General features: G+C 47.5%; 2 long non-coding RNA genes across 2 annotated transcripts in view; both read left to right on the forward strand.

The window, feature by feature from the left end:
• LOC147584200 (uncharacterized) overlaps window positions 1–18,893 on the forward strand; it is a 315,495-nt gene that overhangs the window by 41,676 nt on the left and 254,926 nt on the right. The gene's annotated exons all lie outside the window — the stretch shown is intronic.
• LOC147584201 (uncharacterized) lies at window positions 2,598–14,500 on the forward strand. The gene is made up of 2 exons (XR_015255109.1): window positions 2,598–4,174; window positions 14,331–14,500. It is a non-coding gene; the product is annotated as an uncharacterized LOC147584201 (long non-coding RNA).

The following is an 18,893-nucleotide window of genomic DNA, read 5'->3' on the forward strand; positions in this document are numbered from 1 at the left end:
CGGTTTCAGATCTCAGGCAGAGTTGAGCCATGTGGCCTCATCACATCAGAATTGCTGTTTTAACATAGTGCTTCAACAGACTGACAGATCGTAGGAGTGAAGGTTTCGTGTCCAAAGGGGAAGCCCCTCTAATTTGGGCAGATATGGGAATACCCCCACAGTCCATCCATTTACTTGAAAGAACATATACCTTCTTCTCATCTTGTGCACGCGGTTACATTGACTTCTTGAGTTTGTGTGGCTCTGTTGAGACACAGGTTGTGTACTTTCCAGCTGGACTTGAACCTGAGAGGATATAGGCTGCTGTGGCTGCAGACATCTTGTGACCATGAGGGGAGAGTTTATCTGAAAATGGAACCACCCTAGAGGGAAGAGAGACTAGAGATAGAGATAGAGAGAGAGAGAGAGAGAGAGGCTGAGACTCTAGGGCCTGTCAGTGCCATTGAGTCTCTAGATCAAGCTGTACCTGAGGCTGGTACTCCGCTGGACTTTGCAGTTCTGTGAACTAAGTTTGAGCTAAAATTTTCTATCTTTGGCAAGAGTTCTAGCTGATACAAACACAGTGATGGAGGGAGAGAGGCTCATGATATCTGTCACTTATTAAGTGTTTACTACACTCTGTCAGGAAGGTTTGGTGTTTTCTCTGTAGTTGATCGAGGCCACCTTTGCCCGCAGGCTCTTGTATGTGAGCTCAACCAGTGGGACCGTGGACGTTCAGTCTGGGAGGAAAACCCACAAGATGTTTTCACATCCATTGTCTTCCTACATTTAGAAGCTGCTGCTGATTTTCCATAGTGCAGTACAGTGATATGGGATTAATTTGGTAATTAAATGTTTGCTGCCGGGAATGAATAAATTGTCCTTCGTGGCTAGATTTTTTTCGTCTCACTTTGAATTTGGAGAAGCAAGACGCCTGCCTGTTGAGGCACTCGCTTCCGCTTTGCAACTGCGTATAATATATGCTGACAGTGTTTCCCCACTTGTATTCTCTGGGAAGATGTTATTTACTGTCCCTGATGGTAGAGGAAGAAAAATTAGGTCATCGCCTCACACACATCTTTCTTAAACCATCCCAAGCACGTGCTTCATTAGGCAGAGACGCATTTTCGGGAGAGGCGTTTTTTCCTCTGACTTTTTTCCTGACTTTTTTTTTTTTTTTCTGTTCTAGACCAACTTTTCTCCAAGACTGCTGTGTTCTCAAATGTTTGCAGATAGCGTTCTGAAATGATGTCAGATATGTTCCTTGTTCTGTTATGAAGTACGCGACCCGCAGCCTTGGGTTCAGCTATGACATCATCAAATTTTAGAAAGTCCTCAAGTCATTTAACCTCTGACGCGTTGACTCTTGGCACCTCTTCTGTTTCTTGCCTTTGGAGGCCATCTCCAAGCTGTCCCCATGGCCTGCCCCCTCCCACCTAGGACCCTCTCCAGCATGCCCAGGGTTTTTGCCCTGCACCTGCCACACAGCACGGACGGCCGGGCTTGTGCGTGTGAACTCTTTTGAAATCTGCTGCGTCGTATACTGGTGTTTCGTGGGTGACGCTTTATCAAGAGTCACTGGTCTACCTCCTTACTACCAAGTTATATCAATGTAGCGTTAAACTTTTTGTTTTCGGTTTGGGGGAAATCATTTGCAATAATTTGCTTTTTCTAAACAAACACATAGGACATCGGAATGTGTTTTTTGACTCTTAGTGTACCCTAAAATAGAGTAGAACTTTCATCCTCTCTGAAAAAAAAAAATCATGGTGCATGAAGATCAGCCAGTGCATATGATCAGTCCTTATCATATGCAACCTGTATTCTCAAAATATTTTACTCAGGGCGGGGGACACTGAATGAGCACATATATGTAGATTTTTGAGTCCAGCAAATAGGGGTCAGATCCAAGGGCCTTGCTTAGGAACTGCGGGACTTTGGGCAAAATACTCCATATCCTGGGCCTCAGTTTCTCTCCTCCATAAAATGAGGAAAATAGTAACTCTGTGAAAGGGATGAAGAATAATTTAAGTATCTGAGACATAAGAGGTACTCATCAAGTGATAGCTGCTTTAATTATTGTCCTCCCTTGTGACTTCTTCCCCTACGTGAGGTTCCCAAAGGAACCTGAATATTGGCGTTAAGCTTAAGATGGGGAAGCAGGGGTAAAAGGTAACATGATGTCCAGGTACGCTTTGCGTTAAGCAATACTTTATGAAAATTAAGAATCAAAAGCAAAAACATAGTGGAAGGAGAGTGAAAGCAGTCATTTGCTTTTAGGAAGATTCTCCGTGAAGCTGTAAACTTCCCTGATTTATTTAAAATGTGAGTTCATTTTCGTGCCACTTCTGGGAATGTATTCTAGATATCTGGGGTCTGTTCTCCAGGACAGACCTGGGCCCAGAAGAGACTGGGGTTCTGTTGAACAAGCAGATTTAAGGTAGAAGTCAGGGCACCACTGGCTCATGGGAGGAGACAGAAGAACCGAAGTGATCTGGAGGGAAGAGGGAAGAGGAGAGGGTCTGGAGGGGCCGCAGCCTTGGAAAGCAGGGGCATCTCTGTGGGAGACCCCTTAGGAGGAGAGTCTGTAGTGGGGCAGGAGATGGAAAGGAGGGGACACGAGAGAGGGGGCCTTGTGGCTATATGAGAAAGGCCACACACAAATGGTTAAAATATTGCTTACTTCTATTATATCATGAAAAAAACGGCAGTGACCAGAGCTGCCTGGATTAGGAAGAAAGGGTGTAATTCCATCTTGGGGCTTCTGGTGAGTTGAGCTTGTGGTTCTGTGGTTTATGATGTCACCAGAACCCCTGGCTGGAGTCACAGCCTTTTAATTTACAACTTGGTAAATGGGGAGGCCGAGGGTCCATCATGCCTGCTGGAAATGTGGTGAGGACCCAAGGGTCGAGGTTGGCCTGGGAGGTCAAGTTCCAGAGGCCGGCCCCTTCTTCCCTTAGTAGGGAGTCTTGGTTAAGCTGCTTTTCTTGTTCTGTCCTCTGTTTCTTCTCTCCCTTTCTCCCCATCCCTCCCTCCTCATTTCCCCAAGTTGCACAGCTTCATTTTCCCATGATTTATTTTATAAAAAGCCCAAGTTAGCCAGATTCCTCTGGCCTTCCTGCTCATTAAACTCACAGTTCAAACCTTTCTATCCGAAAGCCCACCCCAGAAAGGCTCAAATGTGACATCTCTGACTTTTGAAGGAAGAACCCTACTGTGAATTGGGTGGCTCCCTTCTGTCTTCTGTTCTGCCTCCAGCCTCCCACGTACTCATCCATGTCAAGGTCAGGAAGTGATGGTTTAGCCTCAGCAGATGCCTGTGGCCTCCTCAAGCATGGCGGCATGTTGGTCCCTGAGTGCCTTTGGTTATCCTAGTTCCTCAGCCTCCCTTTATCCTTCAGCCCATAACAGAAGCTTACTGGATATTTATTATTGGCAGGATATGCTAGGGTGAGATCTGGGGACATAGCAGAAAACAAGATAGAGATGATTGCTGTTCTCATGAAGCTCCACCTGCCTGCCTGACACCTGCCATTTTGGGGTCACAGAGATCTCAGAGTTAGCATGTCTCAGCCCTTGTCTCCAGATCTGCTCCTCCCCGAGGGCTCCCTGTTCAGTTTCTGCCACTATCATTGCCTACTCAAGCCATTCACCTAGGAGTGTCCTGCCCAATTTCTCTTTTTCCCTCATCCCCAACCCCCAGTCCATGAGCTGGTCTGGCCCATGCTCTCTCTCAGAACTGTTCTGGACCACTTCTCTCCACCTCACTGACATCGTTTGATTCTACCAGCTCTTAACAATTGCAACAGCATCCTGGTGGCACTTCCCACTTTTTTAAAAATTGTTTTTTCTCACCCAGGAGTTCTCCAAGTGGGGTCCCCCCACCAAGGAAGTGTTAGAAATGCATATTCATGGGCCTCCCCCAGACCTATTGCGTCAGAATCTCCAGGGGTGGGGCCCAGCAATCTTGAGTTTGACAAACACCCCAGGTTGTTTTGATACGAGCTCACATTTCAGAGTGTCCTCAGTCCATTTGTCAACCAGGCGAGGCACTTGGAACTTTTTAATGCATTCTCTTATTTACTTTCATTTTACAGGTGAAGGGACTGAGGCCTGATCTTGGAGGGTACATTGAGCTGTAGCACGTCCAGCTGAGGACCCTGGCTGAGCTTCCCATTATCCTTTCCCACGGCCTGTAAGATGCTATCCCATCTGGCCCCAGTCTCTCTCCCCAGCCTTCCCTTGAGCAACACTGTTGCTTGGACTCGCTCGTTTTAAGACATTCTAATCTTTTAGTTTGAGGGACACACAGTTCCCTTTCCAGCCTCAGGGCCTTTTCACACACTGTTCCCTCTGCCCGGATCACTCACTGTCCCGTTAGTTTACATGGATAGCACCTTCACTTCATCATTCAGTCCCAGCAAAAATGTCACCTCCTCAGAAAGACTGCCCCTGACTGTCTTAAAATAGGTTTCCCTGCTATTCTCCATTTTAATTCCTGACATGTCTCCACACGGCACACGCAATTAGTAATAACTTGATTCATTCATGTATTTTTACGTCTCCTCCCCTGGGAAGTGAGCTCCTTGGGGACAGGAGCTGTGTCTATTCACCACAAATTCCTAGTACCTAGCCCCAGAAATACAGCATGGAACAAATGAGTGAGTGAACGAATGAGCGAACAAAATAGTCTATTTTGTTTTGTCAACAAAGTCCTTACTTGTCATTAAGGTCTCAGCCCAAATATTGCCCTCTCCAAGGAGCCTTCCCTTGTTCCCCTGGCGGAGTGGTGGGGGGGCGGGGGGGGGCGGGCAGTGGGAAGGCAAGAGTGTGGGCTCTGAGACACAGAGACCTGAGTCTATGAAACAGCTTGTGTCACTTCCTGGCCGCTTGCCATTTTGTCTGTCTGAGCTCTCTCACGGGCAAGATGGAGAGTTTCTTGTGAGGATGGAGATAATGTGCCCAATGCAGAGCAGGCCCTTAAGGAGGAGTGGCTGCTCCTGTTCTAGAACTAGTTACTCACATAACTCCCTCACTTGAGAGACAATGAGAGAGGGAGCTCCCAGAGCACTGGCCTCTGTCTCGTTACCCATGCTGGTTGAGGGTGGAGGCAGAGTGAGTCCTCTGCCCACCCCTCCCCGTGCACACCCAGGGCATGGTTTTGGTGGCCAGCCGGCCAGAGGACAGTGAGAGGGCTGTCTGTGTCTGTGGGTGAGCCCGGTCTATGACTCACAGGGAAAGGGAACACAACTGGCTTGAAAAGCAAGCTAGACCTATTTACTGATGCTCCCCTCCAACGAACATCCCAAATAGATGAGCCAAAAACGCAAAGAAAACCATGGGATCGTAGCTTGAGCCGAGTCTCCCGTTTGCCACAAGATGCCACCGAGTTGTTTCGCAACACTGCTTGGAAAGGCCCAGCGGGTTTCTTTTCCACCCAGAGCTTCTTCCTTCCAGCGCTTGCCCTCAGCTGCATGGGTGGCAGGGCATGCGGGAGCCCCTGGATTCCTGGGAGTCCTCTGGGTTTTTGCCCCATCCTCCCTTGGTGATTGGTAAAGTGTGTTTTTCTCTCGCTGAGAATCCCGGCCTCGCGGTAGATGCTGAGGACCGCCGGCCCATTCTCCCTTCAGCAGACTCGTCCCTACCACGGAGCTTCCCGAGCTGCTCTGCCTAGTGCTGACCTCTGCTCGCGCCTGTGACCAGGGGACCCATCTTCACGTTCAACAGCGTCTGCCATCTTGGGCTGTGTTCAGTCACAGGCGGGCACTTTGAGGTCTCAGCTTCCTCTGGAGGCAGGACTTGGCCGTTGGTCCGCTTCCCGAGTGCTCCCTGGGCACGGTGCATGCTAGTGAGACTTCTGCTTCCAGATCCCCCCTCCCCCTTGGTGTCTATCAGTCAGTATCTTTCACACTCGAGGCATTTGGATACATCTCACCTCCGTGATTTCTGCCACAGTATGTTTGCAACTGATACTGTTACTTCTAATTTTCTTTCAAATCCGCTCACTGTTTAACATCGATAGACATTTGATGTGGGAAGTTTATACCATCATCGTAAATAGAAAACCAGTGTCAATTGCCATTAAATGATAATAATAATACAACAAAGGCACAATCAGTTAACGTCAGCTAGCTCTTTCTGCCCACGAGAAACTTGAGCCGGGGACCTGCTTTCTCTCTGTGAAGAGGGAGAGACAGCAAGTTTTAGAGATGTGTTAAAGTCATTTCCGCGTTAAACTGTGACTTTTTCCTTGATACAATCAAAAAATGTGAAAGAGAATCGAGAACAAAATAATGTCTTGATTTCATGTTATTTAAGGCTATGTGTGGGGACCACCTAAACCGTATTAGGTATCGTGATTTTTGTCAACAATGCTGTGTTCTGTACTTCAAAATTGCTAAGAGACTGGATCCCAAGTGTTCTTACCACAATAGAGAGATGACGATTATGTGACCTGCTAGAGATGTTAGCTAAAGCCACAGTGGTAATCGCACTGTAGTATAGAAATGTATCAAATCCACATGTTGTATACCTTTCACGTACACAGTATCATACGTAAGTTACATCTAGGAAGACCCCTAATACTGAGGTAGGGAAGGCACTGAGTGTTTTGCAGAGATTGACTCACTTTTCTTTGTAACAGTCTGTGATGTTGTATTATAATTATCCCCATTTTACAGATTAGTTAATTGAGGCATCAGGAGGCTAACTCGTTTCTTCATAGAGCTTGTAGGTAGTGGGGGCAGGATTTGAACCCAGCTGTCTGATTCTGGAAGTCTTGATCTCAAATGCTGGTCTCTACAGCCTTCGAAGCGGTCACTTGTCCCAGCGTTTTGGCAGACTTTGTCCATGTGTAAGCAGGGTGGATCTGGTGTAGGCAGGGTTGCTTCCTCCCGGGGCTGGGGACTGTGGCCATCATGCCCGCAGTGCTCTTGTGTCTTCAGGTCTGTTCTCTTCGTTGAGCGCCTCCTGTGGGTGCGGTGCTGTGGTGGGCACTGGGGTTGTGGGTGCCGGTGCACCCCAGACCTCGCTCCCAGGGAACTCACGGTCATCCAGTGGGGGACAGAGACCTGTAAATGGCACTGAAATAGCCACGTGATGGGGTTCTGTTACAGAGGGGGGCCCTGGGATGCGATGGGCTATAGGTACCTCGCTCGGTTTGAGAGGTGGAGAGGTAGGTGGGGCTTGGCAAATGCCTTCTGAAATGAAGAAGGACACAGAGGTCATGCAGAACACAGGGAGCACTGGAGAAAAGGCCCAAGGCTGGCCAGCTGGGGATGGGGAGGGCAGCATGCTTCTTGACTCCCTTGAAGAGCGTAAGCAAGTCTCTGGAAGCCCTGTGGGGAATATGACAGCCCTGTAGGGAAGAAGTTGGGCCGGCTCTTCTTTGTCATTGCCTTTCCAAAGGACACAGATCTGGAATTTTGTGCGTGGTGACCAGGGAAGACCTCCGGCTCAACAGAGAAAAGCGGAGGCTTTGGTCCCGGGCTGTTCCCCAAAGATCGCCGCAGTCTGATACTTGTAGTCTCCGTACCGCTGTTTCAGCCCGTGACTCGGAGGTGTGCAGATTTGGCCATTCCGGGGAGTAATTTTAGGGGTAAGTCTGTTCATTTGAAACGCCACGCTGGCAATCGGGTCAGGTTTTTATGGGAGGATTTTGTGTTCTGCATATAAGGAAGCACTGCTCGTTAGCTACTACGAATGTGCCCAAAACATCTCTCTCCAGAATAGACTCGTGCTTTGCAGATGAAATGAAACATACTGGGGCCACACTCAGAATAGAACGTCCTTGGCTTGGCGATGCGATCCCCGGTGAGCCGCTGACAAGAGCCCTGCAGTGGGAACCGCCACGCTCCATACTTGGAGCTCCCCGCTGAAGGCGGGAGGCTCGGGAACCCGGAGCCGAAGGGCTGTGACGAATGGCAGGCTGTGAACATTTTTGGGGAGATGCAGATGCTCCCTGGACTATTTCAAGGATGCACATACTCTCGGGCAGCATTTGATAAGTGGTGGTGGAGGGCTAGTTCTGGCACAAGCGGTGAGGAAAAATAGTCACAATTCAGACCTTCTCACCAGTGTAGCTTAGGTTGTGTCTGCACAGAAAATGGAGATTGTTTGGGCATCTGCTCCGGAAACACAGGCAGGTGGGAAACCGGATCACCTCTGATGTACTGAAGGACACTGGCTGTGTTGCCTAACCTTTCAAGATAACAGTGTCCTATTTTATTTTATTTTATTTTATTTTATTTTATTTTATTTTATTTTATTTTATTTTATTTTATTTTATTTTATTTATTTTTAATTAAAAAAATTTTTTTAATGTTTTATTTATTTTTGACAGACAGAGAGAGACAGAGCATGAGCGGGGGAGGGGCAGAGAGAGAGGGAGACACAGAATCTGAAATAGGCTCCAGGCTCCGAGCTGCCAGCACAGAGCCCGACTCGGGGCTCGAACTCATGAACCACGAGATCATGACCTGAGCCGAAGTCGGATGCTTAACCGACTGAGCCACCCAGGCGCCCCTATTTATTTATTTTTAAATGAGGAGGTTCGGCCGTATTTGGGAAGCTTTCAGGTCACTTTCAGATTTTAAGTCCAGTGATTATCTGGGGACAGTGGGTAGGAACTTGCTGGGGTGGTTTTTGCTCAGTGTATTGGGCAGGCCCTTCAGCTGCAAGTTCTAGAAATACTCTGGGAATTTATCCACAGGACATTGAGTGCACTCACTGGGTCAAAAGGAAAGCTTGAGTGCCTGAGTCATGCAAAGGAGGGGAACTGGGGCAATGCTGGGGACCTGGGCAGCCGAACTGAAATGCTGTTTCCTGGGACTTAACTGCTAAGTCCATTAAGACTAACCTTTTCGGGTCTTGTATTATTCGACTCTAGCCTCAGAATTCCTGCGTGGGAGAGGGTCTCATTGACCTGTCTTGGGTCCAGTACCCACTCCTTGGGCAAGGGAACACAGAGTTCCTGGAATCATAGGCCCGTCAAGACTGTAAGCAGTGGGGGGAGGTGGGGGGAGGCGAGAGGGGAAGAATGCACTGTCCATAAACAAAGTGCTTTGTTACCGGAAAAAGCAGGCATAGATACTGGATGGGCTACGATAACAGACTTCTGTTACTCTGGCGTAATCAATGAAAAGGAGATAATTTGGACGGTCACAGTGTCTAATTTTAAGGTCATAATGAGCAAGGCAGCTGCTGTCTCAGCCTGACCCTATCAAACATTTGCTTAAATATTCCACTTGGCCGTGTAGAGGCAAACATTTCTACACGTGGCCCATGAGTTGGCCATAGTAGGACCCTGGTTCCTTCAGCCATTTGTCTAATCCATTGATGAGTAGAATTGAACAGGCCGGAGTAAGTGAAGCTGAATGACTTCAATGATAATACTGGGGTCTTTATTTTTAGATTTGGGGTCATAACTGATTTTTCGCACACGTTCCTTGGATTAGAAGGGAGAAAAGGAAGAGGAGGAATAAGAGGGGAATTGATAGCAACCGTTAAGCTCTTGGTTTACTTTATTCCTTTTCCCTCTTGGGTTAGGTGAGCAAGTTATATTGTTAAATTTCCACTAAATATTATTCTTACCATGTACTGACAGTGGAGAAACAGCTTCAAGCAGCGTTTTCCAAAGCCTGTTCTATGGGATGTAGGCCTTGAGATTCAAAAAAAAAAGGGGGGGGGGATGTTTTATAGTCAAATAAACTTGGGAGATACTCCAAATTATATTGTCTGTTGGGTATTCATGATATGCATTGGCACTGATAAGTCCTGTAGTACACGAGCGTGTTTTGTCTAATGGCATTTCCCAAACATTTTTGACCATGCGACATTTAAAAAAAATAACATCTATTACTGGATGACATCTTTGGCTTTGGGGAATGCTCACAGTGCTCTTTCACCGCCACTGATCAGGAATATGTAGGGTCATCGGTCACCTCTTCATCTTCTTGGCATTTAGAGATTTCTATACAGTGACTTCAGAGACTGTGTGTACTTGCACTGGAGAATTCTAACGCAAACCTGGGGCCTCAAAGCATACGTACATGTTGCTCTAGATTTTCTGTGACAGGGTTCATGTTTCCTCCCACCAAATGTTTGCCAGGTGCCAGTGCACAATGTCCTAGGAGGCATAGTTGGAAGGGGAGAAAGGAGTAATGGATGGACCCTTCCTTAAAGAGCGTCCGGGCTCACAGGGCAAGAGTGCATGCAAACAAATCACAACAAAGAGGTCAGATGAGTGACAATCGAAAGATGCTCTGTGCCAGCCCCAGGAGGGGCTTGGTGTTTTATGTGTATGCTACGACCCGCAAGTATGTACCCTGTACCCAAGGCTCACCAACTCTGCTCTATGGTATTGTTTTCTTTTTCCAGATAGAGGAATGGAGGTTTAGAGAGGTCTGTCTCTTGCCCGATAATGTACCCTGAGTGAATGATGGAGGCAAGGCTTCAAACTAGCTCTGTCTGACCCTGAAGCCCAGGGTCTTTCCAGACACCTCACACTGCTGCCATTTCCTGATCAGATTTCCCAGGTCCCAAGGCCAGGTCGTTTCAGAGACTGTCAAATATTAGAGTGGGCTCCACCATTTAAATGAGTATCGTCTCAGAAAACCTGAGCCGTGATCTTTGTCACTGGAGGGAACTGAGAGGAGGGCAACTTTCCCCTCTAAAAAAAGTTATTTCTAGTTATGTGACCAATTCATAAATGCACTCATAAAAAGTGAAACCGTTGCTGCAGATAAGCTAACGTATAGCTGCTGTGCTGGTCTCCTCTTCCCCTTTCTCAAGGGTAAACCATACGATACATTGGGGTGTGTTCCTCCAGACCTTTCTCTGTGCACCACTTAACGCACAAATGGATGTAATATGGGAAGTATCCCACTGAGTGCATTATCTTGTCCATTTTTTTCCCCACTTATCAGTATGTTCGGAGCTCTTTCTATGCAAGTACACATAGCTACGTCACTCTTTTTTTAAACCACTCTTCCTTTTGAAGCAATAACTTCTTATTTTGAAATGTAAAAGTTGCAAGAATAATACGAATAGTTCAAAGATCTTCAAATACCTTTTAATGTTTTGCCCTGTCTGCTGTGTGTGTGTGTGTGTGTGTGTGTGTGTGTGTGTATGTATATAATGTCTATACACACACATTATACATATAATGCAGTTTTCTTTTCTGAATCACTTGAGAGTAGGTACTGTTATTATACTCCTTTCCCCCTAAATGCTTCACTGTGGATTTCCTAAGAGTAAAGATACTCTCTTAAAAAGCCATGGTAGTTATCAACTTCTCTAGATGTAATATTGGTAGATGGTAGTCACCACCTATATTCCATTTCTTCTGGCAATTAATCAAATTATGTCATTTGTAGTACCCTCCCTGCAATCTAGGATGCTGTCTCGGATGAGATACTGTTCTTAGCTGTCGTGTCTTTTTGTTCTTTTGTTAGCATGGAACATTTTTACAGGCTTTCTTTGTATTTTATCCTATTGACGCTTTTGAAGACTACAAGCGCTTTTTATGGAATGGACTGTTTCTTATTTTGGGTTCTCCAGTGTTCTCTTAGGATTAGATTATTAGATTCAGGGCATGCATTTTCAGCCAGAATATTCTATAGGTCCTTTTCAGGTGCTACCTCTGCCCCCTCACAGTATCTGCTCGGCCCTCGTTGGTGATGCTAATTTTGATCACCTGGTTAAGGTGTTGTCTGATTTGTCTCCTTTAAAGGTGCTGTTTTTTTCCCCCCCTTGGAATGAATATGCATTCTGTTGGAAGACCCTTAAGACCAGGCAAATAGCCTGCTCTCCATCAGTATTTCTTCCCAGACTTAGCATCCACTAATGATTCTTGCCTGAACCAATATTTATTAAGATGGTTGCAAAATGATGATTAGCCAGCTGTAACAACCCCTCCACATACACCAATGGGCTTGGCAGGGTCCTCCTTTTCCCCTTATGTATTTGTTTACCTATTTATTGTGGACTCATGGGTTCTAATTTTTAAATGGTCTATCTGTTACTTTCCTTAATTATTTTGGCGCTCAAAATGTCTCAGATTTGGCCAGTGGAAGTCGCTTCCTGTGTCCTTGTGACATGTACCCATCATTTTTTGAGTACTTTTTTACTTTCTGGCGTTACAAAATGTTCCAGGCTCATCTTGTACCTACCCTGTCTCAGCCCCAGATTGCCCCAGATTGAGCCATTTCTCCAAGGAACCTCGGTCTCTTCTAACAGGGAATAGTATGATAGACCAAGATCTGCACACTAGTGTGCTCATTGGCATTGGGTCTCATCGTCTCTATCTACTATATTCTTTTAACTATTGCCTGGTATCTCACAGAATGACTGCATAGTAGTTTATTTATCGGTTGCCCTATTGATGGATACTTAGGTGGCTTCCAACTTGTCCCTATTTAAACAACTCTCAAAGAATATTCTTGTCAGTTCTGTGTGTGCATTTGTGTAAGGAGTACCTCTCCAAGGGTGAGTGCGGAGAAGTGGAATTGCTTGTTCACAAGGTGTGTATGTTTAAAATTTTACTACATACAGCCACTTTATTCTCCACAGTGGCTCCGCCAATGTAGAGAGCCCAGTAAACAGGATACGGAAGTCTTTATTTTTCCACACCCTTTCTCATGCCTGGTGTTGCCCAATATTTTGTTTTTACATAATTTCAGTGGTGAAGAGTGTTGTTGTATTGTTTTAATGTTCGTTTTCTTGATTGTGAGGGTGAGCACCTTTCATGTGTGGACTGGCCATTTGTCCTCTCGTCAGAGGAAATAGAGAAAGCTTTATGAGGGCTCTAACAGCTGAGCCAGACCTCACTAGATGACAAGGCTGTTAGGAGGTAGGCAAGACAGAGAAGCCGTTTCAGACGTAGGAAACAACAGAGCTAACCACAGAGCAGTGAGGGCCAACTGGTCGTAGACTTTGGATCCCCCACTTTCCTGGGGTGGGGCCCTGCTATTTCTCCTGGTGCTGCCTCTTTCATGGTCACCCCTGTGACAAGCTTTGGAAGAGATGGGAGGGCAGCTCCCCACCTTCTATTTTAAGGTCATTTTAGAATTCACACACACCTTCCTTGTCTGAGTGAAACTGAACCGGGGCTGAGGTAGCCAGATGTTTTTCTTAGGTGGTAAAACCAACTGCGCTCACCAAAAATCAGATCAAGTGAGGGAGCAGCTGGTGAAGGAATGAGCACAGACTAAATGACCTGCGGTGGGAAACAGATTGATCGTTCAGTGATATCAAGCAAACAAAACTGCACCCGGAAATGTGAGGTGGAAACCCCAACGCGACGGGTGTGTAGGGTCAGGACTAGACGAGAGGCCAGCCTTTCACCGTGGCCCCGTGGTTAGAGGCTCGGAGGAAAAGCAAGAGACTGCCGAAGAAAGAACATCTTACCGTGATCATTTTGCAATCTGTACGTGTATCAGATCACTATGTTATATGCCTCAGACTAATATATTGTTATATGCCAATTATATCTCAATAAAACTGGATCCAAAGACTTAAAAAAAGAAAACAATGAAGGTGGTTACGGGGTCTTGATGGTGTTCTGCTGAGGGACAGGTGCCGGGTAATTTAATAGGGTGGAGGCAAGACCTTCTTTCATAGAAAAAGGGGCTCTGTGAAGGGAAAGGGCAAGAAGGGATTTCATCTGGAGCATGGGGGATTTAGGTTGGAGATTTGGAACCGACCGGAACTATCATCACTCTCCAAGTGATTTGTCAGAGGAGTTTGTGGAACGTCCTCTTCCTCTGTGATAAAGACGCAGATTCTTTTCTCTCAGAATGATTTTGGGGCGCCTGGGTGGCGCAGTCGGTTGAGCGGCCGACTTCGGCTCAGGTCACGATCTCGCGGTCCGTGGGTTCGAGCCCCGCGTCGGGCCCTGGGCTGACGGCTCGGAGCCTGGAGCCTGCTTCCGGTTCTGTGTCTCCCTCTCTCTCTGCCCCTCCCCCGTTCATGCTCTGTCTCTCTCTGTCTCAAAAATAAAATAAACGTTAAAAAAAAAATTAAAAAAAAAAAAAAAAAAGAATGATTTGGGGCATCCTGTGTGAAAGTCCCCCCGGCCCGGAGTCTCTGCCCAGTCAGGGTCTTTGTGGGCGACTTCAGGTACAGCACCTGGGGGCACACACTGGTTTACTGCTCACACATCCGTGTATTTTCTCTGTCAAGGAGAGGAGAGGAACCTAACCGGCAGGACCTGGACCTTTCACAGGGTAAACGGCTTTTGGGGCTGCAGACGTACTTGGGAAAACGGCACAGTAATTTTTTTTCCTAATTGATATCTCGACTTACTTCTCATAACAATACCATGATTTAGGGATTCTTATTTTTTTTTCCAGCCTTTTAATACGACAGATTTGAAGCTCACAGAAGTGTTGAATTCAGGTCTCATATGAGCACTGCTAGATTCATTCATTCATCACCTAGATACCACAGTTTTGTGTCTAGTTCCTTTGTCCTCATGTGAATTTGTGTACCTGTGTGTCTGTTATATGTATACACACATAGATCTGTGTGTCTTTATTTTTTTCAGTTCAGCTGACTCTTTTTAAAAATTTTTTTTTCAACGTTTATTTATTTTTGGGACAGAGAGAGACAGAGCATGAACGGGGGAGGGGCAGAGAGAGAGGGAGACACAGAATCGGAAACAGGCTCCAGGCTCCGAGCCGTCAGCCCAGAGCCCGACGCGGGGCTCGAACTCACGGACAGCGAGATCGTGACCTGGCTGAAGTCGGACGCTTAACTGACTGCGCCACCCAGGTGCCCCTGGCTGACTCTTTTTAAAGCACGTTGCAAACGTTATGACACTTCACCCATTTGGGAGACAGAAACCACACCTGCTATTTGAGTAGAGAGAATTTACTCGAATGACTTACCTAGGTATACACTTATAACCAGGGAACTGCAAGAGTAGGAAGAGAACTCTAAGGAGTTGTGGAGGAGGCGAGGCTGGCGGCATAAAGGTGAAAGCCTGGGATTCTTCAACTAGAAGCCTGGCAGGGAGGCTGCTTGGGCTGGTGCTGGCCTCTGAGCGTGGGCTGGGACCCAGACCTCTGAGCGGGGGGCTGGCTGGAGGGTGCTGGTGTCTGTGTGGCGCTGGCTTCAGTGGCTGCAGCTGCCAAGAAGTGCTTGGTGCCAGGGTGAAAAGGCCGTGCTGAGTGGCAGAGCCTGTCAGAGGGTTGGCAGAGCCTGTCAGAGGGTTTGCAGAGTCCAGATCTAGCATCGGAGGCCGAGTATAGAGTACTGAGTTTGGAGTCAAGAGACAGCATTTTACTAACTGGCACAAACCTTAAATACTCCAGCATGTATCTCCTAAATCAAGAAGGCACCCCTCCTTATATACAATATCATCATCATGCCGAAACAACAGTAATTTCCTAATGTCATCCAATATGCAATCTACGTTACGGTGTCCCTGTTTATCTGCCCAAATGGTTCCATGGCTGGGATTTTCATTTTGTAGGGATTAGAATCCAGCCAGCATTTCTGCATTGCCTTTGCTTGGTGTACGTTAGTCTCATTCTAGAACAGTCTACTGCCTCCCTCTCCTTTTCAGAAATTACTATGACAAGAGGCTAGGCTGACCGAGTGGTACCAAGTCCCACATTCCGAACGTCTTAGCGTTTCTTCATGGTGTTTCCTTACCTCTTCTTCTGTCCCCAGCGTTTCCTGTGTCCTAGAAGTTTAAGTCTGAAGGCTTGATTGGATTCATTCATTTTTGTCAGGAATACTTCATAGGGGGTGTTGTGTTCTTCACTGCGATGTGTATTTTAGCCTATGGATTATAGTGTCATCTTTTAAGAGGTTTAGGAACTGCAGATACAATTTTGAACCCCTGAGAGCAAAAGCCAAACAGTTCTCATGGAAAGGGGGAAGGATAACCATTTTCATTGTAACAGGTGCTGTCCATTAGTTCTGGTAGAACTTGGCCTAACCGAGCCCTCCCTGGCTCCTCTTGTGTCATCTGGAGATGTTCTGTACCATGTTCTGGAACTTCTGCTCATCGAGAGACTAGGTTTGATCCTCAAGCATCCTGTTTTGCAATCCTTTGGGTTCTCTACATGCCCTGCCAGTGGAAGTGTGGGGCATTATCACTTCCCTGGGCATGCTGGGCTGGCTCTCTGCTGCCCCTGAACGCTGAGCTGCAGAGCCAGTTTGGTCATCATTTGTGAAAGCGGAGTTTCCTCTTCTTTTCTTGCCTGCAGTTGGCTCTTTGTGAGTTCTTCTGGGGGCTACCTTGCCCTCCCTCCTCTACGGACATGCCCTTCTCACGGGAGATTCTGCACGGGCTCAGCATTGCTGATGTTCTCTCTACGTTGTTGCTCACCACTTGGGATCTTGGCCAGGCTGACCTTTCTTGGGCAGCACCTTCACCTACTACCTTGGATCGTCTTTCTGGATTTTATTGTCATCAAATCCATTTTGCCTTCCCCTGTGCGCCCGTGGAAAGGTCGGGCATGCTTGTTCCGAGCCACGCCATAGAATCAGAGTTCTATGTTCAGTTTTTTCATTTGGATACCTACAGAGTTCCAGGTATAGTGAAGTCTTGAGAAAGACCAGATGTGAGAAAACCAGGAGTTCGAGTTAAGGGGGAAATGGCAGCTGGCCTGTAGCTTCTGTGGGGTGGGGATTATGGTGAGCTGGAGAGCCCCTGGAAAAAATAGCCATAGATTCTTCGTAGCCTCTCCTATCAAGAGACGAAGTCTGTTTCACTAACCTGTGAATCTGACTGATCTTGTGTCTTGCTTTAACCAATGGGACATTAATGAAAGGTATGTAGAGGGAGGCTTGAAAAATGCTTACCTATTGGGGCTGATGGGAGAGCACTGAGCTAGCCTGCTGGACAGGCCACGTAGAAGAAAACTGAGGTGTCCGATCCAATGTCTGTCAGCTTCTGACTGTGGCCGTGTGTGTGAGCCTAGGCGAGACCAGCTGAAGAAACACTTAGGTGAGCCCAATCCAAATTGCAGACACTCATAGCTAATAAATGATTATTGTTTTAAGCCACGATTTGAGGTGGTTTCTTACACAACAAAGGCTAACTGGTATGTGCATCATGTGATGGGGGAAGCTCCCGCTCAGTCCCAGCCTAGAGCTGCCGTGCCAAGTATGGGCCCAGTATCATCGTATCTTCCAGTTTTTCTAGAAGAGAGAAAGAAAAATTCAAGATTAGTCTTAACGTGAAATCTTCTAACTTGAAGTTGGCTCCAATGTGTGCCACCCATCATTCTCGATCTAGAAGTAGTCATTGGAGGGGAGACACATGGCCGAGGGTGGAATGGGGGCAAAGGCTTCCCCTTGGCTGGCCTTGGAGCCCTGAGTTAGTAGTAGACATTTGTGGCAGGGTGAGGATGCTTCTTAAAAAAATCCCTGAGAAGGGGATTTCTTCTGCTCATTTTTCAAGACTCAAAGAAAATGGCATCTCCTGTGAGCTTCTCGACTACATAGTTCCTTCCTCCATCAAGGCACATGGTAAATACTCGCCCTCCCCCTACCATCTGCCTCCCTCACTAGACTTGGGAGCGCTTCTGGCAGAACGTATCTGGGGGACTCATTTACCTTCCCACCCTGATGGTCAGACGGATGCATGTGGAAGGAACAAGTGACCTGGTGAAGGCCTGGAATGTTCTTGTGTGCCCCTCCTTTTGGTGGGACAGGCTGCATCTTGTCACTGTCCCAGTCACCCTTCCTTGAAACCCTGTATCAGAGGGAGTCACTGAGCACAGATGCTCCTCTAGCTAAGGAATTCAAGAAAATGGAACTTTCTTACGTTTTTGTCAGTTTATGGACAAACGACAAATAAGCCCCCCGACCAACCCCAAAACCAACCCCGAAGGTCCTCCACGTGTCAAGTGTGTCAGAGGTTAAGCCCCAAAGGTGGCGCGTCAAGCTGGCCCTTGGTCTGGGGACAGTGATTAGCCTCCTTGGGGTCTTGGAGCTGGTGTAACCGCAGGTGACATGGGCCTCTGAGCGAGGTGATTTACCTCCACTGGGGAGTGCGGCGTTCTGTTGAGCCTGTGTGATCCGGGCCAGCCCAAACATCTGGCTGATTACGGAAGAGTAAAGCCTCCCAGAATCTGGTCCCCTAATTCCTTGTACTCCCAATGAGAGAATGAGTGCACGGACACACTTTTTCCATTTTCGTTCACATATTTGACATCTCACGGTCTAAGACTTGGCGTGATCAGTGCAGGCCAGAAAAACTTTGTGGGAAAGCCATCAAAGACCCTCAGGGGAGGCCTGGGGAGGAACACATGTGCCTGGCCCGGCCTCCTTCTCCTTTCTGCAATAGTCCATTCTACCCAGCTGGTGGAGAGCTGCTGTGACTGTAGGAGCAGGGACTGGAGCCCGGCTGCGCAGGGCTTTCCTCTCTCCACTAGGGGGTGGGGGAGTTTGGATGTCCCGCTAGGACGCTGCCTGCATTAAACTCTACCGGGCAAGGAAACCAGGCGGCTCAGAGAGCTAGTGAGCCACAGTGAGGTCTAGGCCTTTTGATGAGTTGCCTGTTGGAGGCAGGTCTGGTTCCTGGGGAAGGGTGGGCAGTTGGGTCAGGCCCAGTCTGGTGCCAGGCAGGCCAGTGAGGGCAGCTGCTCTGGGCTGTGACTCCTGTAGTCCTGACCTCCCGGCTAGCCTCCGTCAGAGATGGCTCTGTCCCTTGTCACAGGCCTGCCATAAATGGTGACTGTGTCCTGGGCGGAGGACATAGGGACGGGCTTCCTGTTTTACAACACTGTAGTACGGGACCTGAGGCTCTCCCATGGCAGGGCGTTCAGGGTGCCAGGAAGCCTGCGGCCGTTGAGAGAATATTTCCCCAGCCTCCTGCTCACCGCCCGAAATTCCTGCATTCAAAATCTTATTCCTTTGAGTTACGGTGTGGGTGCTTCCCTGTGGTCGCTTTGAAC

This window comes from Puma concolor, chromosome A1 (genome assembly GCF_028749965.1).
Source record: "Puma concolor isolate L17-30 chromosome A1, mPumCon1.1.hap2, whole genome shotgun sequence".
NCBI lineage: Eukaryota > Metazoa > Chordata > Mammalia > Carnivora > Felidae > Puma > Puma concolor.